Source organism: Ceratotherium simum, chromosome 7 (genome assembly GCF_057802395.1).
Source record: "Ceratotherium simum simum isolate JZ-2026a chromosome 7, ASM5780239v1, whole genome shotgun sequence".
In the NCBI taxonomy this organism is placed as follows: Eukaryota; Metazoa; Chordata; class Mammalia; order Perissodactyla; family Rhinocerotidae; genus Ceratotherium; species Ceratotherium simum.
The window spans coordinates 38,494,415-38,519,310 of record NC_141906.1 but is presented as its reverse complement, the minus strand read 5'-3'; the positions used below and the strand labels follow the sequence as shown (position 1 = coordinate 38,519,310).

The 24,896-nt window shown below is 41.0% G+C and overlaps 1 protein-coding gene and 1 long non-coding RNA gene across 3 annotated transcripts in view; one reads left to right on the top strand and one right to left on the bottom strand.

The window, feature by feature from the left end:
* Positions 1-1,963: 1,963 nt before the first annotated feature.
* Positions 1,964-3,165, bottom strand: LOC106802425 (uncharacterized). 2 transcript variants are annotated; one of them, XR_001391638.2, is made up of 3 exons: positions 3,072-3,165; positions 2,379-2,655; positions 1,964-2,151 (listed from the first exon to the last, which is right to left on the bottom strand). It is a non-coding gene; the product is annotated as an uncharacterized LOC106802425 (long non-coding RNA). The 2 variants fall into 2 exon arrangements; XR_015552705.1 differs by having other exon boundaries at positions 2,379-2,625.
* Positions 3,166-3,380: 215 nt separating this feature from the next.
* Positions 3,381-24,896, top strand: part of RAB30 (RAB30, member RAS oncogene family) — an 84,602-nt gene continuing 63,086 nt past the window's right edge. The window contains exon 1 of the mRNA XM_004434047.3: positions 3,381-3,559. The gene's annotated coding sequence lies outside the window, so the exon portion shown is untranslated. The remainder of the gene's footprint in view (positions 3,560-24,896) is intronic.

Here is a 24,896-nt window from a genome sequence, read left to right as displayed (position 1 = left end):
GGGCACGGATGTTAGCTCAGGGCCAGTCTTCCTCAGCAGAAAAAAAAAAAGAGGAGGATTGGCATCAGATGTTAGCTCAGGGCTGATCTTCCTCACACACAAAAAAATAAATAGAGAATACTAAGATAACATCAATAATTTAAAAAATTTAGGATTTAAAGCAAGCAGTTATTAAAATTATTTTCAGAAAATTCTAGTATCTTGTTGCCTGTCTAGATACTTCTATTTCTTTTAAATATCTAAATAGCTTTACCATAATTTTGTCATAGCACTGAGTTCTTACTGGGTGTCTCTAACCATCAGACTTTCTCAGCATTAGGCTAAACCCTCACTCTAAGAAATATCCAGATTAAGTCAGGATATTGTGGTCTTCTTAAGGCTAAAACTGATCTTCTCTATCTTCCATCCCTCCCCCTCAACTACCATGTATAAACTGATCCCCAGGTGATTTCCTCGTCTAAACATTTTCAGAATTCATTTATGGATATTATTAGTAATAAATGTAAAATCTTTTGCCAAAACTTATTACTACCGTGACACACCACAAAAAAACACAAACAGGGGATGTGGAGGACTACTCTACCCTACCTCTGTACACTCACCTAGAGTTTTTTTTTTTTTTAAAGGTTTTATTTATTTATTTTTCCCCCCAAAGCCCCAGTAGATAGTTGTATGTCATAGCTGCACATCCTTCTAGTTGCTGTATGTGGGACGCGGCCTCAGCATGGCCGGAGAAGCTGTGCGTCGGCGCGCGCCCGGGATCGGAACCCGGGCCGCCAGCAGCGGAGCGCGCGCACTTAACCGCTAAGCCACGGGGCCGGCCCTCACCTATAGTTTTAAAAATACACAACAGCTGGTTCCAGCCCTGCAGATTAATATTTTGAGAGTTCTACAGGTGGTCCTGACACTTAACCCTGTTGAAAAAACCTTTGCTCTGTAACAACAATTGACTTGAGCTACCTATAATTTTAACACAAATCAATGTACTAATTCTTTTTTGAGAGATGAAAACGTAGGTTTCTTTATCTACCTAAGGCATTCCTGATTCCACTTTTCAAAGTGGAAAACTTCAAATTCCTAACCCAGTGTTTTCTCTAGGACACTGAGGTTATTCTTTCAGAAGCAGGCATCACCAACTCCTCAAATATTAATTTCGTAAATGAGATTTCTAAAGAAGAGTGTAGGATTTTTTTCCCTAAAAGTTAAGGGTTAAAAAATGGAGTCTTTTTTCAGATATTAGCTAGATTTGCTTCATTTCTTTATGGTTAGATGTCCATTGTGTATAAGGCCGGAAAAACTTTAAACTATGAAGTTACACATGACACATGATAAATTATAGCAATCACTACATTACACAGGTCTCATTTCTCACACACAAGATTTGAGAAATCCGCTGGTTTTTTACCTCCCACAAATCTGTCTTCCATAGTAACTCAAACTGAGGAGGTTAGTGCTTATATAAAGAAATATCTTACAAAATGAACAATATTCACTATAAGTTTGTATAAGACACAAGAACATCTCTGAATCACCAACCCCTAAAAATAATTTAAGAGTCTGAAACCAGGCCTAAATGTAAACCTGGCCAGTCTATTTTATTTCTATTAAGCTTAAAACAGTTCTATAATTATATTGAAGGTCAGAAAGAAAATAGTAAACATTTTGTTCCTTCTCCTATACTTACCACCAATACTCACAAAGAAGGTATTTCTAAACAACAGAAACATTTGCATGAGCCCTCCCCATTGTTGTATTCACGGATAAATGAAACCAATACATATTACCTATGTTTAAAAATGGAACAAAGCCACTTATCTTGTAAATGACTTGTTCCCTAAAACATGACATATAAGATCACTCTTGATAAAACTGGTTTAGCAGTTATCGGCATATATCGGAGACTGCTTCTACCATGTTTTTGTCATTTGTAATCACTCTCTTTAGCCTTTCTTTGATAGGAGAATCCATTTATCAGCTATAATTTTATTAACTCCTAACAGGTGAAGTGCACACCCTTACTGATCCAAATTTTGTTTTCAGAATAATGTGCAAAAGGGAGGGAGAAAAACAGCACAATATCAGCATTTTTAACCCTTCAGACACCCTCAGGAGGTAAAGAAATTTCCCATCTTTCCATAGTGTAGACAGACTCTGAAAAAGAACAAACACACAGCATTGTTTTAGTAACACAATTGGGGAAAAAATACAGTTCATTTGAAATACTGACCTAAATGACTTTCAGTTACTTACTTAAAAAAAAAAAAGTTCTTAAAGTAGTCGCAAATATGGAGTACCACAAATTAAACACTAAAGACATTTTTAAAATAAATTGGTTATCCATGCTGATAAACATCCCGTGTCCGCAGTATTTTACATACACTCTAGGTTTATCCAAGAACCCGTGTTACTTCGGAACCGATGGCCAGCCGTCAACAGGCCCATCATCAACATCCCCTTTCAACATCTCCCTGTTTTCTCTGGCAGGTATAAAGACGTCGTTTTAAACCGGTGCGTTGCTCCTTTAGGCCTCTCCTTGTCTTCTTAACTGTGGGGCCAATAGACCGTCCCTTTCCAGCTTGGCTACCTTTCAACATTGATTTCTTTGGACCCTTTTGCAAATCATTCCTATAAGAAAAACCAACGAGGGTCCGAAACCTTGGGGAACGGTCAGAAAGGTTAAAAATAAATGACAAGGAGATAAAAATAAATTTGGGATTTGGGAGGGACGGCCCAACTCCGTAGGTGGAAGGTTCTCCGACCAAAGGCGAGAGGGTGGCCGCCCGGAGTCCCCCTACCCCAACAAAGATACCAACCGCCCCGACTGTTACAGAGTCTAAATGATGCTCTGAACCAGAAGTAAGTTGACTCCTTCAATACCGCCGTTAGAAAATGGAGCAAGAGGCGTAAGGGCCCTGTGCAACCCCTGCAGGACCGTGACCCCGAGGCCCACTCGCCCTCTTGATGCCGCCTCCACCCGGACCCGCCCTACATCTGTCCCCAGATACCGCCTCCACCCCCCGGTTCCTAGGTTCGGGCCCCTGGCTCTCCCATCGGCTTGTCCTCCACCTCACCGTCCCCACTGCACCACCACTCGGCTCCCGCGCTCCCTAAAGCCACAGCCCGGCTCCGCACAATCGTCCCAACACTCCTAACATGGCTGCCGAGTTCCCTTCGTCCGCTCGGGGCGCGTCCGACCTTGGCGCATTTTGGGCATTGTAGTTCCGGCGACAGCCTCGTTGTCTCGCCAGGCCGTAAGAAGACTACAATTCCCAGAATGCAGCGCTCCTGAGCATGGCTATTGGGGCCTTTCGGACAGAGGGATGATGTCATTGCAAAAACCTCACTGCATTCATTGTGCTACGGTCTATCCACCCCCTTACTGCTGCTGGGCTTGCGATTGCCGCTCGCTCCAGCTGAGCTAAGAGTAGCAGCAGCACCAGGGCAGGGACTGACTCCAGCCCTTGGACTTAGGACAACGCAACACCTTCCCTTGCGTGCGAGACTCGTTCGCACATCATTTCTTTTTATGCCTGGGGTGGGGAGAAAAATCCCAAACCAGGTGAGTTGAAGTGCTTTATTCAAATGGTTCTACCAAGTTATTCCTCCCGCTTAGTTCTCAAGGCTTTCTTTTGGGAAGATGGGGGCGGGAGGATTGGGGAGGTGCTCGTAAGAGCTGCTAAGCGAAAAGCTCTGTGCAATTTGGGTCACTGCAAAGAACAACTCCAGCAACCTTCCCTCGCCAGAGGACCAATGCTTGCCAATTCCCTCATCGCAACTCTCCTCAACCTTTTTGAGGCTTGGACAGGGGAATGGGCTGGGGAGGATGTTGGGAAGTGCTCTTGGAAGATCAGAAGAAGGCAGAGGTGGAGGACTGCAGTCCTGTCACATACGGCCCGAGGGCTGAGGTTTGAGTGGGAAGGGGTGATGCGTGGGGAGAAACGGAGACAGTGATTTAATGTGGTCGCACTACTTTAGAACGTTTCTGTGTCGCTTGGGCTAGCACACACTATTTTTTAGATCAGCGTGCTTCTTCTGAGTAGGTTGTTTTGTGGGGCTCTATTTCATGTGTGTGTCTATGTCGTTTGTCTCGCCTTTTCTGCTAATTTGAGGTGACAGTGTCCTTTAATGGTGCACTCCGTGCCGGTCAGAAACATTTCACGTGTCTGGGAAAGGTTCTCTTAGGCTACGGAAGCAGCATTTTTTGTTAAGTGTTTTTCCTCTCCCGACTACAGGATTTCAGGATTGTTTGGAAGTGTTGTCGACAGATTTGTGCTTGTGTGAGTGTTTTAAATTACATTGCAATAGGCTCCTTGCCACTGAGAATGGTACCATAATGAGCTGCTATTTCCTGAGGCAAGTCACCAGTCACAAATAACGGTTTGGGGAAGCGATCATTAGGGAAACCTGGGTTCATTTTAACACATTAGGGAAAGGGATAGTTAGAAGCGCTGTTAACCTTCAAACCATTACTGAAAGCTACCCATGGAAGGGGGATCCTGGCCAGGGAAACCGAGGAGCATAGCAGTGTTTTTTTCCGTTTGTTTTTTGTTTTTAAACGAACTGACACTTTTAAGAGGGCAGAAAGCGGTCTGACTTGTATGATATTGGCTCTGTTCTTGTAAGAGTTATTAGGATGATTAGTACAATAAATATGTTACTTTGAGAAAAACAGCTGGCTGACTCCAGAACAGATGGGGCCAGTCTTTGCTGAGAGATCTACAACCTTGGAAATGAATGGACCTGGGGTCAACCACACCCCCTCTTGGAATGTCAAAAGAAGGAGAAATGCAGAGTGTTTTATGCTTAACTCTAAAGTACCAAACCTTTTCATAGCCAAGTCAGGCACAGGGGGAAAAGTCATTACTGGTTTTTTCCTGATGCTGAACCAATTTTGTTCATTCTAAATTCAGACCTTTAGGTCTCCAAAGTTGCAGCTGGGTGATGCTTCGTTAAATGCTGCTTGTTACTGAATGCAAGGACAGTCCATTGTATGGGCTTTGTAGGAGAGTGATTTATTGAGATACCATGAGCGCTTTTGGATTTGCAAAAAGATGGACTGCCTGGCTTTGCCTCTCTTTTCGTCTCTCTGTTGCTTACTGTCCGCTTTTCTGGGCACCCTACCCTTTTCCCCTGTACCTTCCTTTCCCCACCCGTCTACGTCGCTTGAAGTTCTTTCAGTTTCTTTCCCTGGTGTTTCCATCTGCAATTCTCATTTTTCTCTCTATTTCAAAATCTCCCTCTTAGCACCAATATATCACATCTCTTTCTCTAAGACTCTTTCCAGTCTCTGAATAACCTCCTCACCCAGAAAGTCCAGGGTGGATGTAGACTGTGTGAATATTTATTCTACAGAGTCCTCTTTGCCTTTTTTTTTTCTTGCAGTCAGTGCTAGGCAGGATGAGCAGCAACGAGCCTGACCCCTTGGCCTGGTATTGTGGCTTCTGTGACAGAAATCATTTGGCCCTGGCAGCATGTGGACAATGAAATGTTGCAATTGAGCTCGTGCCACTTTTCCTTTCATGGGTACCTGTATTAAGAACCGCCAGTGGGTTAGCAAGGTTTTCAAATGCATTATGTGAATTGTTCTCATAATTCTCAAAGAATAAGTAGACTTCAAATGGCTTCTGCCTCATTTAATACATTTTTTTTTCCTTATCCCTGCTCCAGTAAGTGGTGGGAAGGGTGTCTTTTCCCCTTCCTTCCCTGTCGAGTGTTGAGGAGCAGCCCAGGTGGCCAGACTGCCCGTTTGTTTTTTTGAAGACACTTGGAGCGGCAACAGCTTTCCCTCCTGTGGTTTCTTCTTTGTGGATGAAAGAGGTTTGTTATTTTGTACCCCCTCCTAAGGAGAAGGGCGTGGTGCTGGTTATGTTTGTTTAACATTTGTGCTTCTCTAGGCGTGGAAAGCCTTAACTGCTGTCCATCTGGAGGCAACTTGTATGACAGGGAGATTCAAAAGCTGTCATCCTGGACCTCTCTCTCACCATCGTCTCATTCCTAATTTTCGTCTTTTAAGATGCTCCCTCTCCCACCCACGCTTTTTAGTGTTTTAGGGAGGAGAAATGAGCTGAATGATGGATTAGATTTGGCCCCATCGCTACTATCTCTGTGACCTTGAATGACTGCATTTCTTTCTGCCTCAGTTTACATATTTGCAAAGGGATAATGGTCTTTGCACCTTGGATTACTTGGCCTCATGTCATAATCTGCTACAATCTGGCCCCAGCCTGTCAGTCTGACAACAAACATTAATTGAGCAGCTATTGTGTTCTAAAGACTGTGGATACATCAGCGAAAAGAGAAGCTTCACCTGCCCTCGTGGAGTTTATATTCTAATAGTGGAGACAATCATTGGACAAGTAATTGCAAGTGTGATGAATGTTACTGCCAAAGGGGGATGTACTACAAGGTGGAATAGGAGTGCCTACCTGGTGCTCTCCACTGGTCTGGGGGCATCAGGGAAGGTTTCCTGTTGAAGTGACATTTCAAGAGACTTGAAGAGTGAGTGGAAGTAATTTAAGACAGCAATAGGAGGTTCTTAGAGGGGGACAAAAAGAGTTTCTGATAGAGGGAACTATATGTTCAAAGTACAATGAAAAGAGTGGTATGAGAATTTGAAAGGAAGTCAGTCAGTATGGGGGCAAAACAAGGGGTGAGAGACCAGAATGAAGAATGAGGCTGGAGAGGTGGGCAGAGGCTAGAGAGTGGGCAGTTTTCTGAGCTGCAGGTGAATTCAGTCTTTATCCTAAGAGCAATAGCACCTAGTGAAGGGCTTTTAATGAGCTAGATGAGTTACATGTCATATCATTCTACTGATATTAAATGATATGATATTAAAAACATCACCATGGCTGTTAAGTGGGGAAGAAATTGGAGAGAATTGGCCAAAGTGAACATGTGAAGACCAAGTAGCAAGTCATTTTTGTAGTCTGTGTAAGGGATGATGGTGGCTTGGATCTAGGGTGGTGGCGGAAGGCTTGGAGAGAAGGGAAGAGATTGGAGAGACACCAAGTTTGAAGATTATAATTGATAAGGTTGTTGATTGATGAGATGTGGGGATAGGGAGAAGAGGAAGTCAGGACGACTTTAGTTTTTCCTGAGCCACTGGGTTTGCCATTTACGGGAAAGAGATGGGGACCAGATTTCTGTCTGTTTTTTTTGAGAAGGAGGAACTTTTGGACATGTTGAGTTGGGGGTTCCAGGAAGAACTCTAAGATCTTTCTCTTACTCATCCTGTCCGTGTGTGATGCAGCATGGTGGAATAGAAGAAAGCTCTGGTGAGGCTTTCTAAGACCGAGTATTACTTATTTATTAGCTGTATAATGTTGGACATGTCATTTTCTTTTTCTGAGCTCTAGTTTCCTTATCTGTAAAATATATTCATTCCACTAATTTGTACTGATCCCCAGCTATGTGTGTACTGTGCTGGGAATACAGCGTTGACTAAGATAGTGTTTGCTTTTGGAAGAATTTGCTCAAGTGAGGGAGACAAACATAAACAAATAATCACATACGGAGAGGTATGTAGGCCATGCTAGGAGACCACAGCCCCATGGGAGACTTTCATTCTTCCTTACTGGGGGGAAGGGCGGTGTCCACAAAGTGGCAGGTGACCTTTGACCTGAGATATGAAGGCAAGAAAGAACTCTCCAGACTGTGTTCTCAGGCACCTAATAGAGTGCCTTGCACAAATTAGGGACTCTGTGAATGTTTGTTGATTGAGTGAACTAACCTAAGTCACTAAGGGACCATTCAAAAGCAGGAAAGATCAACACATTGGAAGAGGGCAATTAGTAATGCAAATATCAAATGTAAAATGTTTTAACAAATGCATTAAAATGTATTCCTGAGACCTGCAGCCTTTGAGATGTCTTGTGGATGACTTTTAGGGAAATTCAGAAGTATTTCAGATCTGGTTTCTTTTTGGGCTGAACTTCCTTTATTCAAATTAGTTTCTCAAAAATAATTTTATTTGTATAGAGTTCCCTAAATCAATGGGTCTGAAACTTTTGAATTTTATAGATAAGTAAAATTACAAAAAATAAGATAAAATTGGATGAGCTGTTGACAATGGTTATTTTTCTATAGTAAAGTTATATTTTTAAAAATATCTCCCTTCACTTTTATTTCATAAAATAAAAGACATTTAATATCAAAAGTTGTAGGAAGAGCATAATTTTAAAATTAAAAAATATATTTAGCTTCAGAAAAAATTCTCTATTGTCTTTATTTTTCTCATTTTGTTACAGAATAGTAAAAAGCAAGACAAACAAACACCAGAATGTTATAATAGTGTGTGGAACCATTGCCCTATTTTCTTGGCTATGGTGGAAATGTAGCCCATCTCCAAATAAGAACATTTCCAAGTATGGAAGAATTTTATATGGACCGCAGATAATTTATTTTCAGTTTTTTCCCCATAGGAATTCAACTCTAAAACTAGGTATGCCTCCTCTAGCTTAGTCTAAGGTAGGGATTCTTAGCTTGTCCCCGGAGGATCCTAAGGGAGACCATGAACCCCTGAGATCATATTTTAAAGTGTGTAGGTGTGCATGTGTGTGAGTTCACATGTGCATACACACATTTTTCTATCACTACATGTATGTCCATGGGCAAATTACTTAACCTCTTTGAATCTCTGTTTCTTTGCAAGACTGTTGTGATGTTTATTTATTTATTTATTTATTTATTTATTTATTTATTTATTTATTGTGAGGAAGATCAGCCCTGAGCTAACATCCATGCCAGTCCTCCTCTTTTTTTGCTGAGGAAGATTGGCCCTGGGCTAACATCCGTGCCCATCTTCCTCTACTTTTATATGAGACGCCGCCACAGCATGGCCTAACAAGCAGCGCGTCCGTGTGCGCCCGGGATCTGAACCTGGGCCGCCAGCAGCAGAGCACGCGCACTTAACTGCTACGCCACGGGACTGGCCCCTGTTGTGATGTTTAAATGAGATAATATATTTTAAAATGTCTGGCACTATGCCTGGTATAGCTGGTGCTCGTGGTGGCTGTTTTTAACATTATTTATTGTTTTTAGTATTTTATTTATTAGCTGATGCTTGCTTAGTACCCACAGTGACAAAATGAAGAAACAGATATCTTAATGTAGCTAGACAACCTGATGCAGAATTCTTGCCAGAAATGTTTAACCTAAATCTAATCATGAGGAACTAATCGGGCAAATCCAGATCGTGAGACATATTGCAAAACAGCTGGCCTGCGATCTTCAAAAATGTCAATGTCATGAAAGACAAAACAAAATAAAACAAAATGTATGGGGGACTGATCCAGATTAAAGGAGACTGAAGAGCTGTGAATAGCAAATGTAAAATGTAACCCTTGGTTGGATCCTGGACTTAAACAAAAGTTATTAAAGACATTTTGGGGACAATTGGGGAAATTTGAATGGGAGCTGCATATTAGATAATCAGTAACAATGTTAGTTTTCTTGGATGTGGTAATGATTCCGTCTGCTTAGCCTGACATGCTGTGGATGTTGGTGTCTAGAACAGTTGCCATTCCTGAATGTCTTTAGGAATGTCACTGCAAAGCTAGAAGACATCAAGGGCTGCTTCAAAAGGCAGTGATTTTCTTGGTCACTGCAAGTATTTGATTAGCCTATGGGCTGGAATGCCACTTGTTGGGGATATTGTAAGTAATGTTTTATGTCGTTTCTAAAACATGATCCTGTCATTCTACAAGAGTGCAAACTTCTGCAGCTGGCACTCGATCTTTGATATTACTAGAGGTAGTAATGCAGGTGGAGCACTAGTTGTTTCCAAAGTAAAGAGGAAAGGACGGGAAAGGGCACATAAATATATATCTTAAATTTGGTTTTTGATTCTAGAATAACATAAGATTAATCAAAATTCTTTACAGAAACACGCAATGAACTACGTAGGGAGAGTTCCCCTTAATTCCACCTCACAAAGATAATCAACTGTTTAGATTTTTTTTTTTTTTTTTTTTGTGAGGAGGACCAGCCCTGAGCTAACATCCAATGCCAATCCTCCTCTTTTTTGCTGAGGAAGACTGGCCCTGGGCTAACATCCATGCCCATCTTCCTCTACTTTATATGGGACGCCGCCACAGCATGGCTTGACAAGCGGTGCGTCGGTGCGCACCCGGGATCCGAACCGGCGAACCCCGGGCCGCCGCAGCGGAACATGCGCACTTAACCACCTGCGCCACCGGGCTGGCCCCAACTGTTTAGATTTTGATGTGTATTCTTCTGTCATTTTTTCCCAGACATATACTAATGATATTGTTATATATTATTCTGCTTGCTCTCTTTTACTTAATGTATTTTGGGCATTTGCCCCACGTGTTTGCATATTACTCTAACCTTCCCATTTTAGTGGTTGTTGGACACTGCTGCAGCGAGCATTTGAGTACACATGCTTTTGTGATGAACTTGTGGGAATATTTCTGTAGGATAGATTTCTAGGGGTAGAAATGCTGGGTCAAAGGGCATGAACATATAAACCAATGTTACTGCAATAAAAACAAAACAAAACAAAGGGCATGAACAGTTTCCCTTTAGTTGTCCCCTAATTTAAGTTCTTATCGACAGTCTTTGTGCCATTTCTGCATACCTTTGCCAAGTCCATTAGCCATTTGGGCTAAACTCTCTTACTAAGGGAAGAAAGTTGTGATGGATGTACAGAAAGTGGGCAAAAATGGAATCAAGGAGTTCCTGCTGGTTTTTGTGATGGCTATAATAAAGGTTGATATGTAAATAGTGTGGAAACCTCTGGAAGTGAGAAATAAAATACATTATCCCTGCCTGCAACACAGCATGATGTTTGAAAAGTGAAGTGAAACAATAAAGCAACCAAGAGCTTTCCCCAGAAAATTCTGCAGAAAAATTTTACTTCGGAGTTATGGTTAACTTCACTAAAATGTGGATGCCATCAACCTTGAGATGAAAATAACCTCTTCTGCTCACTTCCTCTCCGTCTCAGTCTCACAACCACACTAGAAAGGGGAATTTAAGCTCTACTTTATAATATGTGGAGCAGGTGGTTAAAAGCCCTGATTGTTCATTTTTCTGAATATCAGTAGAAGCAATCCCAGGGCAGATTTTTGGCATTTTTCTGTAGAAAAAGTATGTATTTAGGAGTGGCCATCAGTGACTCACTCCGCCCAACAGAGGCCCTGGGGAGGAGATTGTAAGGATCATGAGCTGTGAATTATTTCCATTCCTTTAGCCAATCATTTCCATTCTTTTGTGGCTGTGTGGAGCAAACACAAATTTGAACTGTGTGCTATGTGAGTAATTTATCTTCTCCAGCCTTAGTTTCTTCATCTATAAAATGGGAATTAGTGTGAGTCTTAAATGAGATGATTTTTTTTAATCAAAATTTTTATCAAAATTTTCTTTATCAAAATTTGTGTGCACATAAATATGTGCTGTTGTTAAGGTGCTGCTGTCTCTGACTGCACCAGCTGATATTAATCTTTCCTTTAATTCCAATGGCATTTGTAGCCTGAAATGCTTTTTTTAGGCATTCTGTCTCATAATGTCTTATTGTTACTTCTTCAACCAATATTTGTGAGCATAAATGCAAGATCCTGTGCTGGGTGTTCTGATGGGCAAACAAAAGTGGAACCATCCAGGAGCTTTTCTTCTTCCCCACTTTTATTCTAGGAGGCTAATATCTTTTAATGAGAGTTTTCAATAAATGATGCTTTACAAAAGTGTATTATATATGCTGTTCTATTCTATTAATTCTAGGCGATATATTTTAGCTCCATTTTTCCATATAAATGAGGAAACAGTTCTTAGTGAGGTTAAGTAAATTGTTTTGTTTTTTAAAGTTACCTAGCTTAAAAAATTTGCAGATGTAGGCCCTAGGTAGATTTTCTGGAACCAAAACCATACTGCTTCTGCATTGGCTTCCTGTTTTTACCTTGCCCTCTGATCAAAAGTATAAGCTTCATGAAGCCAGGACTGGCTGGTGGCATTTACTTTGATATCATTCATTTTACCTACAGGCACCGGGGGAGGAGCTTTCTGTAGATCTATTGAGTTAGCTGAAGCCATGATGTGAACTGTCATAACATCTAACAGGTGCCAGGTGGTTTACATGTTTTATTTGATTTTTTCCCAATTTATTTTGAAAAATTTCAAACCTATAGAAAAATTGCAAAAATGTGACAGTGAACACCCCATACATCCTTCATCTAGATTCATTTACTTTCTTTTTCTGTGCACAGACACACAGATACACACTTTTTTTTCCCCTAAACCACTTGAAAGTGAGTTGTAGACATCAGCCCACTTTATCTCTCAGGGCTGAGCATGTATCTCTTAAGAACAAGGACATTCTCCCATGTAACCACAATATCGTTACATTGAAACAATAATGTTTTTTGAATTTCCCCAGTTGTTCCAATGTTGTTCATAACCTTTTTTTATGGACCCAAGATCTAATCAAGGATTACTTATACAAAGTAGTTGTGTCTCTTTAGTTTCTTTTAATGTAGCACATTACCTCTGCCTTTTTTGTTTTTTATGACTGTTGAAATTTTGAAGATTCTAAGTCTGTTGCCTTGTAGACCGTAAATTGTTTTTGTCTGATTGTTTTCTCATTATTAGACTCAGGTTAAACATTTGTGGTAAGAATTCCCCATGCATCACATTAGGTGACACGTAATGTCAGTTTGTGACATCACTGGTCATGTGAGGTTTGATTATTTGGATGAGGTGTCTTGCCAGATCTCTGCATTGTAAAGGTACCCTTTTCTCTTTGTAATTAGTAAAATTATCTGTGGGGTGACACTTTGAGATTGTTTGGATATCCTGTTCCTCAACAACTTTCATCCAGTGGTTTAACATCTTGATAATCCTGGCCTAGGTCAATTGGTATCTATAAAAGACTGATTTTCTAATGGTCTCTCTCCTTCTATATTTATTACCTGGCATTTTTCTTATGGATTGGCTTTCAGCTTCCCTCCTCTTTTTTTTCTGTTTTTTTTTTTTAGTATCACTTGGACTCCTGGATTCTTTTTTCTCCGAATATGTTATAATCCATTATCAACCTTCTGCCTTTTTTTTTTCCCCCAAACTTAGGCTTTTTGATACACAAATTGCCCCAAATTTGGCCAGTGGGAGCCTATCTTATCTTATTTAACCCTAAAAGCAACCTGATAAAGTAGGTGGGATTTTGCCCATTTTACAAGTGAGGAAATCAAGGCTCAAAGAATATAAGTAACTTTCCCAGAGTCACATAGCTAGTTAGCAGAGGCCAGATGCAGACTGAGTTCTGACTAACTCTAAAGCGGTTCCTGCTACTCACGCTGCCTCCTGGTAGTCTGGGAGCAGAATGTCACCTGATGAAACCAAGTTAATAAGAAAGCAAAAACATTGCATCATTGTTGCCAATAGCAAATGATTGGAAACAACCCTAAGTGTTCATCAGTGGGTAACCAGTTAAATAAATGGATATGTTTACACAAGGGAAAACTATAAACTGCAAACAAGAATTAGGATATTCTCCAAGTACTGATATGGAAAGATCTCCAAGGATCTATTAAGTGAAAGAAGGAAGGTATGGAAGAGTGTATATTTTGTGAAAGAAGTGGGGTAAGAAAATATATTTGAATTTGCACAAAGACACCCTGGAAGGATATAAAATAACAAAGTGGTTACTGGTATAGGGCGATAGAAGTCTGTGTGTGTGTGTGTGTGTGTGTGTGTGTGTGTGTGTGTGTGAGTGTGTGTATAGTGAGATTTCTCAAGATATACTATTTTATATAACACTGGCTTTTTTTTTTTTAATTTTTTTTTATTTATTTTTTTTCCCCCAAAGCCCCAGCAGATAGTTGTATGTCACAGCTGCACATCCTTCCAGTTGCTGTATGTGGGACACAGCCTCAGCATGGCTGGGGAAGCAGTGCGTCTGTGCACACCTGGGATAGAACCCGGGCTGCCAGCAGCAGAGCGTGCGTACTCAACCGCCAAGCCACGGGGCCGGCCCAACACTGGCTTTTTAAATAGCTTTATTGAGATATAATTGAAACATCACACAATTCACCTATTTAAACTGTACAGTTCAGTGGTTTGTGGTATGTTCACAGAGTTATGCAGCCATCACAAAATCAATTTAGAACATTTTCGTCATACCAAAAAGAAACCCTGTGCTCATTAGCAGTCATTTGCCATCTCGCTCACCCTGGCCTCCTAGACCCAGGCAACCGTTAATCTACTTTCTGTCTTTGTAGATTTGTCCGTTCTGGACATTTCATATAAATGGCATCAGGCAATATGTGATCTTTTGTGACTGGTTTCTTTCACTGGCATAGTCATTTCAAGGTTCATCCATGTTGTAACATGGATCAGTGCTACATTTCATTTTATTACCAAATAATATTCCATTATATGGATATACCACATTTTATTTAATCATTCATCAGTTGGTGGACATTTGGGTTGTTTCCACTTTTTGACCATTATGAATAATGCTGCTATAAATATTTGTGTATGGTTTTTAAGTGGATTTTTTAAAAATTTAATTTGCATCTATACCTAAGAGTACGATTGCTGGGTCAACTGGTAACTCTATATTTGAACTTTTGAGGAAATGCCAAATTATTTTCCAAAGCAGCTGCACCGTTTTACAATCTCTCCAGCAACGTATGAGGGTTCCGATTTCTCCACATCCTTGCCAACACTTGTTATTATGTGTCTTTTTTATTATAACCACTCTACTGGGTATATCACATTAAGTTTTGAACCACATGAATGTATTAGCAATGTAATGTCTACACCAAAAATAAAATAAAATTTTAAAAAATTTAGAAAGAAATGGCAACTCAAAAAGAAAAGTTTCAGATGGACAGCTGAAGGGTCAGTGTGTGGTGAGATGGCCTTAGGGTAGGTATGACTTCAGGTTGTCCTTCTCCCTTCAACCTGAGGTCCTGATGCATATACATTTCTATCTTCTGCTTTTTAATACTAGCTGATGTTTACTCCTTCAGCATTCTCCTGGGTTCATTGCCCAGAGAGTGGGAGGCCTGGGAATAAGGTGCTGGCCTAACGATTGCTTGTACTTAGAAGCAGCTCTAAATCAGAGTGGCTAAGACCATATTCATTTTTTGTGTTTTTATTTATTTATTTATTTTTTTGTGAGGAAGATCAGCCCTGAGCTAACATCTGATGCCAGTCTTCCTCTTTTTTGCTGAGGAAGACTGGCTCTGGGCTAACATCCGTGCCCATCTTCCTCTACTTTATATGGGACGCTGCCACAGCACGGCTCAACAAGCAGTGCATTGGTGCGCGCCCAGGATCCGAACTCGCGAACCCTGGGCTGCCGCAGCAGAGCGCGCACACTTAACTGCTTGTGCCACTGGGCCGGCCCCCATATTTGTTTTTAAGACCAGAGGAAGTACCAGGATTCTGTGGGCATGATGTCCTCACGTTAGTTTCCCCAATGAGTGCGGTGAGGGCATTGGACAAGGCTACTTTAGCTGTTGGTCACTGGTGTAGGAGGCAGTAGGATGCTTTGAAGAATCCCAAGTACGGGAGCCTACAAACTAGAGTTTGGATTTGTGTTTTGGTGTCTTTAAACTATGTGATCTTAGGTAAGTGACAACTTCTCTGAGCCTCAGGGTCCTCATCTATAACAGAGGAGCTTCATCTAAAGTATCTCCTCAGAAGATACTTATTAATTACAAAGGGGGAAAGAGTAACTTTATGGTGGATAAACATGGCAGACACTACATTTTTTTTTTTGCTGAGGAAGAGTCACCCTGAGCTAACACCTGTTGCCAATCTTCCTCTTTTTGCTTGAGGAAGATTTGCCCTGAGGTAACATCTGTTGCCAGTCTTCCTCTATTTTGTATGTGGGTTGCCACCACAGCATGGCTGCCAACAAGTGGTGTAGGTCTGTGCATGGAAACCGAACCCGGGCCACCAAAGTGAGTGTGCGGAACTTAACCACTAGGCGACTGGGACTGGCTCGATGCTACTTTTACTAAGTGATCAAAGTTAATACCAGTGATGAGACAAATCAACATCTGAGAAGGACACATCACTTTTGTGGCATTCCTGTCAAAAATGCATAACCTGAATTTAATCATGAAGAAATATCAAATAAACCCAAATTGAGAAACTTTCTACAAAATAAGTAGCCTATATTTTTCAAACATGTCAAGGTCATGAAAGACAAACACTGAGAAATAGTTCTAGATTAAAGGAGACTAAAGACGCATAGAAAGTAAATGCAGCACATGATTCTGGATTGGATCTTAGACCAGAGAAAATTTTTTTCTTTTGCCATAAAGGACATTATTTGATCAATTGATGAAATTTGAATAAGGGTTGAGATTAGAATATAATATAGTAGCAATATTAATTTCCTGATTTTGATAATCATACTGTGAAAATATAAGAGAATGTCCTTATTCTTAAGGAAATACTAAGTATTTAATGGTGGAGTAATATCTACATACAGAGAGAGAAAATGATAAAGCAAATGTGGTAAAATATTAACATTTGGGTAATCTGGGTGAAGGGTATATATGAATTCTTAGTAATTTTCTTTTTTGGTAAGTCTGAAATTAATTCAAAATAAAGAGGTAACTAGGAGGGAGTGGAGATGCCAGTACTTAGAGCATAGGATGGTTGTGAGGATTAAACAAGGCCCTGTTTGTCAAGTCTCAGCATGGTGCCCATCACCTGGCAGGCCTCGAAGTACGTGTGAGCATCCTGGATGGACAAGGCAGCTGGTAACTCTTAGCTGTTATTTGGGAACCAGATTACATTGACACGTGGCATATGGTGACAGTATTGTTCTGAATCCAAAATTGAAATTCATGGTCTGACAAAGAATTTTCTCTCTTATTTATAAATTCCTTTAATTGCAAAGTCTTACCAAAAAAAAAAAATGTGTATATATATGTATATATCAAATCTATTTAACAAATCATCTCGGTATAGTGTTAAATTTACATGAAATCATGATTGTCCTGGGAAAGTTAGGGGCTATGGTCACTTGGGGCCATATATGGGCCAGTTTTAGTGTTTGGGCAACTTTCTCTTACCTTCTCTTTTTCTTCCTTCCTTCTCTCCTACTCACACAACCAAGCTTCTGATTTGGTCTCAGAGAGCCATTTTAATTAGTCATGGCAAATATTGTTTTGGCAGACAAAAAGAAACTTGAATAAGCTTTTCCTCCTAAGACTCAAGAACTCTACTTTCTAAGAGCTAACTTTGGAAGGAATGTTTCTGGTCTGGAAAATTCAGATAGCAACCTCAAAAGGAATTCGTGTCCTAGAGGAACTGGGAGTGGGGTGGGCAGCTCAGTTTCCTTTGAGACAGATTGAAATAAATGCTTCTGTCTGAAATAGTAATAAAGAGCAATTTATTTCTTTCATCCTTGTGCTAAAAGCTTCAAAACATGAATTCGAAATAGATTTAGCCCAGGCACCAAAAAACCTCAAGTAATCCTTGTTAAAAAACACTTATGAGATCTTGGACAGGCTGCTTTGCTGAGTGAGATGATCCTTAGTATAATATTTAGGTCTCTCACCCATTGAAGTGACAAAATTTCCAACTCGTGGAGCTACAACAGTATAGCTCAAGATTCCACATTTGGTGGTACCAATCCTGATTCCTTGTTACTGCTGTGGGACTTTCTGTTTTGACTATTACTTGCTGTAAATTGTTTGGTCTCAGAGTTCTGCACGCTTTCTGCTTTTAAAGTTATCATGGCCCGGACGCTAAGTGGCATGTTTGTACGTGCGATTAGTAACTTTTATTATGTAACTTTATAATAACAATATTGGCAAACATTTTTTGAGTTTATAAAATGCTAAGCCTGTGATAACTTCTTTACATGTTATATTATTTAATTGTGGCAAAAACCACATGAGGAAACTGAAGCTCTGAGAGCTTAAGTAACTTGCCTAAGATCATTTGACTAGTAAGAGGCAGATCCAGAACCCAGAAATCAAGACTGTCTTGCTGCAAAGCCTGTGCTTTTTGCTGTGCGATACCACCATTTTGCAATGTCGTGTGGAAGGTGATTACCTTTTCACGTCATCTTTGAAGCAGAGTCCTGTCTTATTTACTTGATAGGTATTTACTGAGTGCCTATCCTGTGTCAGGCACCTTGAGAACTATAGAGATTATTGAGACCCAGTCTTGAGCATTAAGAAGTTTGCAGTCAAGTAGAGGAGGTAAAACAGATACCCCCCTGTATATCCATGTTCGTAGTAGCATTATTCGCAATAGCAAAGAGGTGGAAGCAATCCAAATGTCCATTGACAGATGAATAGATGAGCAAAATGTGGTATGTGCATACAGTGGAATATTATTCAGCCTTGAAAAGGAAGGAAATTCTGATGTCTGTTACAACATGGATGAACCTTAAGGACATTTTGCTAAGTGAAATAAACAAGACACAAATGGACAAATATTGTATGAGGTACCTAGAGTAGTCAAACTCAAACAAACAGAAAGTAGCATGGCGGTTGCTATTGGGGGGAGGGGGCAATTGGGAAGTTGTTTAATGGGTATAGTTTCAGTTTCACAAAATGAAAAAGATTGGTTGCACAACACTGTGAATATACTTAACGCTACTAAATTGTACAGTTAAAAATAGTTAAAGTGGTAAATTTTATGTTACGTGTATTTTACCACAATTAAAAAAACCCAAACAGATACATCCCTCTCCTACATGGTAGCAATTAATTAGTGAGACAGGAAGGACTGATGAAGTCATAGGAATTAGAGATGGCTTCCTAGACAGGGTAGATCTGGCTGGGCAATGGAAGATGGGTAAGATTTGTGTGGCGATGTGGAAAGTGGGAAGGGCAACCCAGGTGAAGGGAACAGTGAGCAAAGTTATAGAGGCTACTTGGTGCTGCTTTAAGATCCAGTCCTAGCAAGGAACAAATGTCCAAGTACATGGTTCTATAATTATGGGTGTCCCAGCCACCTTCCCTGTGGGCAGAGACTTAAATGCAAAGACTAAACCAGGTTCATGAAGTCGTGGTATGCTGGACAGGGACTCATTCATGATTCATTCAATAAACATTTAGTTAGCACATAGTGCCGATGCTATGCTAGGCACTTTAGGTATGTTGGCAGGTTTAATACCCCCAACAACTCTGAAGTTATTAATAATCCCAGTTAACATATGCAGCAATTGTAACTCAGAGAGATGATGTAACTTGCCCCAAATCACATGACTGATAGGTAGCAGGAGCAAGACTTCGCCTGTGGAGCCCATGCTGTGTCCACCAAGCTACACTGCCTCCCCTTGGGGTGAGTGTGAAGTGATGTCTGCCTTTGAACTCCCAGTCAAAATGGCATGTGACTGCCATCAGTTGTCACCTTCTTGCTGCTTTTGTGTCTATCTTGGCTGAGTTATCTTACAGCTCTGAGGCTCAGCTTCTTTATCTGTGAAATGAAGACCTTGTATTAGACCAGATTATTTCTAATGTTTCTCCCAGATCTAAAAACCCTATTCATTCATCCATCCATCTATTCATCCATCATCTGTCCAACACTAATTTAGTATCTCTTGTATACCAGGTACCGTGCTGGTGGGTACTGGTAATTGAGGTTTGGCAGAACACTGTTCTTGCCTGAAAGGAGATTATTGGCTAGTGAAGGAGACATAAAATAGATGATTATTGTACAGTATGGTCATAGTGCTGGTAGTGGTGTACACAGAAGACTGGGGCATAGAGGAGAGGCATCTGACCCTGTCTTGGATAAGAGACTGTCAAGAGGAAATGATCCCAAAGACCAGGAAGATAATGAAGAAGACCACAAGAACCTCATGCTTCCTATTGTCCTTATGGACATAAGCATGCTACGTATTTTTTTAAATTCAGTAAAGCTTTGGTGAACTCAGAGCTTCTTTTTATTTTAAGCCTTGTGGAAAGTTTAGTTGAATTTGACAGTTGTTAAGTGCAGCTATGTGCCAAATATCTATAAGGTTTGGATTCTCTTTCAGATTGGAGAAGGATTATAAGGTTGAAGAGAGACCTGGGAGTTAAATTTTTTTTTTAAAGGGAATTTAGGAAGCATGGAGTAGACTATTAAGAGGCCCAAGGGCCTGGAGTTATTTGAGATGTTCACAGCTAAAGTCACAGATGGTTATATTTCAAAGAGGCAAGTGAAATGGCCAAGATACTGAATAATATACATGATTCTCTCAAGACTACTAAGGACCAATGAAGTACTAAGAATTAGAATGCCTAAGTATTAGAATGACAATACTAAGGAATTAAAGTGTGGGTTGAAGGGGAAAAGTTAAGAGCTAACGTTTATTGAGCAGCTACTATGTATCAGGCACTATGCTGTGCCCTTTATATTCATAATTTTCTTTTATCTTCCCCACAATCCTATAAGGTAGGTATTCTTAATCCTTTACAGATATAGTAACTGAGGCTCAAAGAGGTTGTGACTAGCTGAAGGTCGCAGCTAACAAGAGACTGAGCAGTGGTTCAACCCCAGTTTTGTTAAAATCAAGACCTTTGCCCTTTTCACTACCCTGTGCTTCTTCAGGATCCTGGATTTTCTACTTCTGGAGGAACTGCGCAAAGGTACAGGGCTTCCCTCTCGTCCTCAGAGCCCGGGAAGTAGCCATATTTAGGAGAGGCCAGCTCTTCATGTTTTCCAACGTGCCGAATGACAGCTCTTCCAGTTTCCCATGTCTTTCGAGGTGGTGGATCACCAGCTCCCAGGGATAAATGGCTTTTACTAAAACAGTAATTTTTTTCTCCATTTTTGCTTTTCCCAGGTAGTGTATAAGTGTTTTATCTTGGCAATTTATCTCTTAGAAGTGGCTCATAAAGGGCCGGCCCCGTGGCTTGGTGGTTGAGTGAGCGCGCTCCACTGCTGGCGACCCGGGTTCGGATCCCGGGCTCGCACCGACGCGCTGCTTCTCCGGCCATGCTGAGACCGCGTCCCACATACAGCAACTAGAAGGATGTGCAGCTATGACACACAACTATCTACTGGGGCTTTGGGGAAAAAATAAATAAATAAAATCTTAAAAAAAAAAAAAAAGTGGCTCATAAAAATCCTCTGAGTGAATGCTGTTTCAGGCCAGCTAAGTTTATGTATTTGATCCCCTCTCCTTCCCCAAGAAAGGGTAACTTGAGCTCATTTGTCCCAGGTTCTATCTTTGGGGTCCTGAGAGAGCTTGTTGCCTGGCTCACCGAGGCCTCCAACTATGGTGTTCTGACAGGATCACATGGAGGTCTCAGCACTTCTAACCCGCTGCTTCAGGCTCCTTCCTCCTCTCTCAAGGCCTCCCTGTGGGTATAAGCTATGGTGTCTTGTCAGGGAGTGTTTTCCCAGCTGGTTTTGGAGGCAGGCCAGGCATTTATTCCAGGCCCTTTAACCACCCAGAAAGTTCCCACATGAAACATAGAAGACTAACCTCCAAATGGGTTGATGAATTATGGTGGGGAAATGTCTCCTCCAGCTGAGCCATTTCTCTGCCCTGGCATTCCGTAGTTTGGGCTACAGTGAAATGGACAGAGGATGTGGGGTCAGGAGATTGGAGCTCAAGTTTTGGCTCAAGTCACAAATCCTGGGGCTATGAGCACTTGACCTGTCTTAGCCTGTGTTCTTAGCAGTAAATAAAGGATTGATGACAATCTCAGCTTCAAACTGTTGTTGTGAGAGTCAAATGACTCAATGTATAGTATAAAAGTGCTTTATAACAAGCCCGTAGAATGTATTACAGATGTCAATGCTTGTTGTTATAAAAAAAATTTGGCTCAATGAGAGACATTTCTGGAAACTGAGCAGGATGCATTCTCTGACATCACTGGCCCCAAGTTCCTGGCATAGCTTTTCATTGCTCAAGTATGTATTCATGGCATCATTCTCCTGTTTATTTTTGTAATCTTTTCATTTACAGTCTTATAAAAGCTCCCAGAAGCTTTGGTGATTCTTGAATATTTATCTTTGAAAACTCTGGTCAGGGTCGTTCACTCATACCCAGAGCTATTTACCCCAGAGTAATTATTTGAGTTCTTGGAGCTCTATGTGCATCTATTTCCAAATAAAACCTGGGACAGAAGAGCTGGCTATGTATGATAAATGAGGTTTATCTTGCTTGCTAGAATTCTGGATGGTTGAGAACTCCTAAGAGTATTTGATAGTAGATAAACCCTAACGCAGGGCTATTACAACTTCATATATGCTTCTGGCAATGAAATAAGAATGAGGAGAGAGTATCTTACTATAAGTGGCTTATGAGTTTAGAGCTAGAAGCCTTTGGAAACTGAAGAGTCTTTTGTGTATTGTCATCAGTATGTTGGAATTATTACTCTGTTCTGAGAAATTTTCTAGGTGTTCCCTAGACACTCGGGGATCGTTGCTTACTTCTATCTTCTTGCCACTTCAAATGATTGCAATTCATTCTTCTTGGTTGTGTTCCTCATAACTTTTTGTGTTGTATGAAAGAAACCCAACTCAGACTAGCTTGGGCAAAGAGGTAATTTATGGGAAGAATACTGGGGTATTTCATGTAACCATAGGAAGGATGGGTGCAGCTGGAGCCAAGAGATATTAGAGCAGGTAACTGCCCTAACAACCCCCAAATTCCAGTACTTAACACAATGTTTATTTCTTGTTCATACAGCAGTTCAACATGGTTTTTCCTGGTTAGGCCACCTTCTATATTTCAGGGATCCAGGCTCCTTCCATCTTGTGGCTCCCTTCTCCTCTCGGTGTCTCAGAATTCTCTCCTTCTACCCTGCAGATGGAGAAAGAGATTGAAGGAACTCATGTGGGAGGTTTCCATGGGCCAGCTCTGGAAGAGAAATATGGCCTGTTTGCCCAGGAAGAAAAAGAAATGGGTTTGGTGAGCATGTAGCTAGTTCGAGCCACACAGGGAGTCAAATGATGTCAAGATTCTGTCTCTTGTCTTTGCTTTTCTCCTACATGGCAGGGAGGATGGCCATGGATTGCTTTTGAACTGGAAATCTCACTGTTGCTAACACCAGAGAAGAACTGACCTACACTCTCACTGGCTCCAAGTAAAAAATCTCAGAGTGATGATTGGCTCAGTTTGGATCATGTGACCACCCCTGCACCAGTCAGTGGTAGGTAGAAGAGCAGGGTCATCTAGCATAGAGGTGGCCACTGGGAGCCCCACATGGGCTGTCCTTAGAGAAGAGGGAATCATTGTGAGACAAAAAGCCCCTCCGTTTGCCAGCCACTAAAAAGATCCAACCCCTCTTTTTGTTTCTACTCTTGTAGAAACTTCAGTGCAGTTTTACAGTCATCTTTCCAACCCTTCTTACCACAGCCACGCTGAAAGGTTTTCACTGAATATACTGAAAGTATTTCACTGAATCTATGACACCATTATTTCTAACATGTATGATATTCTATGTACCACTGGGAAAGAAAGAGAAAATAAGGTTCCAGATAAACTCTGACACAATGCTAAGATGCCATCCATTGTAAAATCCATCCTAATTTCCAAGCTGTCGTCATGTTTTTCGAATTGATGAAAGATGATATTTATTACCCCATAACCAAGCTTTATACTTTCATGCCTGAGTATCACGGCTCTTTTGTTTCTTCAGTCTGTCCATTAATTCAAAAAATATTTATAGGCCAGGTAACAATGAATAAGACAGATTCAGGTTCTGCCCTCTTAATGCTCACCACCTCTCCCCCTTTTCCATCCTTGTTATGAGGTATCTGCTGTGTTCCAGGCAGTCTTTGGGGCACCAAGGGCTCAAGAAGGAATATAATGGAGTCCTTGTCCTCAAGACACTAACACCCTGGGGTGGTAGAGGCAGTGGGGTGTGGGGAGGCAATCATACAAACAAATGAGTAAATACAGAGTCATAGGTCCTGTTATTAAAGTCCTTACAGGGTACAGTGGGCCCCCAAAGTAGAGGGAATGGTCAATTCTGCTTTGAGGAATGTGAATGGTTGTACCATATTTACTAAGATGATTGTGCATTGTTAAAAGAGTAAGCAGTAGTCTATTTTGAGTATTAATAGGCAATTTTTCCATATATATCTGATAATAACTAAGTAGGCCAATGTGTTTTCCAGTGCCTATTTGAATCACCTCAAACTTCCTATTAAACTTGACATTCAGAAGGCACATGTGGGTCTTTTTTCTTTATGCAAATATTAATGAACAGTCTGTGAAGGCTTTTATAGAGACAAAGTGAGTAGACATCAGATTTATCTTATGGTGGAGGCAGTCTGCATTTCTGCACATTCATTACCTAGATTCCTTCCAGGGATTCTTTTTAACCATGTGATGATTTTTTGGCCCTGGTGGATGCTTTGGATCACATGCTCCAGCAGGAAAAGAGCAGGAGCAGCCAAGAAGGGCTGATGCAGCCACTCGGGGCCATGCTGGATCCTGAAGCAGGGATTACAGTGATGGGATCTGGAGAAAATGTAGGTGACGCTGTTTGGGCTGAGAGTCGGAGAACTGCCATTGCAGGACTTTTCCTTAGAGAGTGCCCGAGCTCTGACACTATAACGTTAGTGCTGGATCCTTCTCTGTCAAGCAAGGATGTCAGCTAAGATTAAACCCATTTTTACTGGTTGAAAAACACATTAAAAACAACAACAAGACTCTGGGAAGTAAAGGGATTTTTTTGAGGTTCATACAGAGGTCTGCAGAGGACCAGTGTCTGTTCTGGCTATTAGAAAAAGCTTTCCTAATGAGTCGGGGAAAGAATCCAAATTTTAACTGTTCTTCTCTCCTCTGGTTTATGAAGAGCCTGGAAATAAGCATTGAGATATACAGGATTTTTTTTTTTTTTTTTTAACTTTCCAGGCCGGAATGTCTGCAGCATGGTGTCTGGGGTAGGGTGGGGATTGAGATGAGTGAATCCACCTCGCCGTTGGGCGTGGGGGGCCTTTGGGCTTCTCTGCTCAGC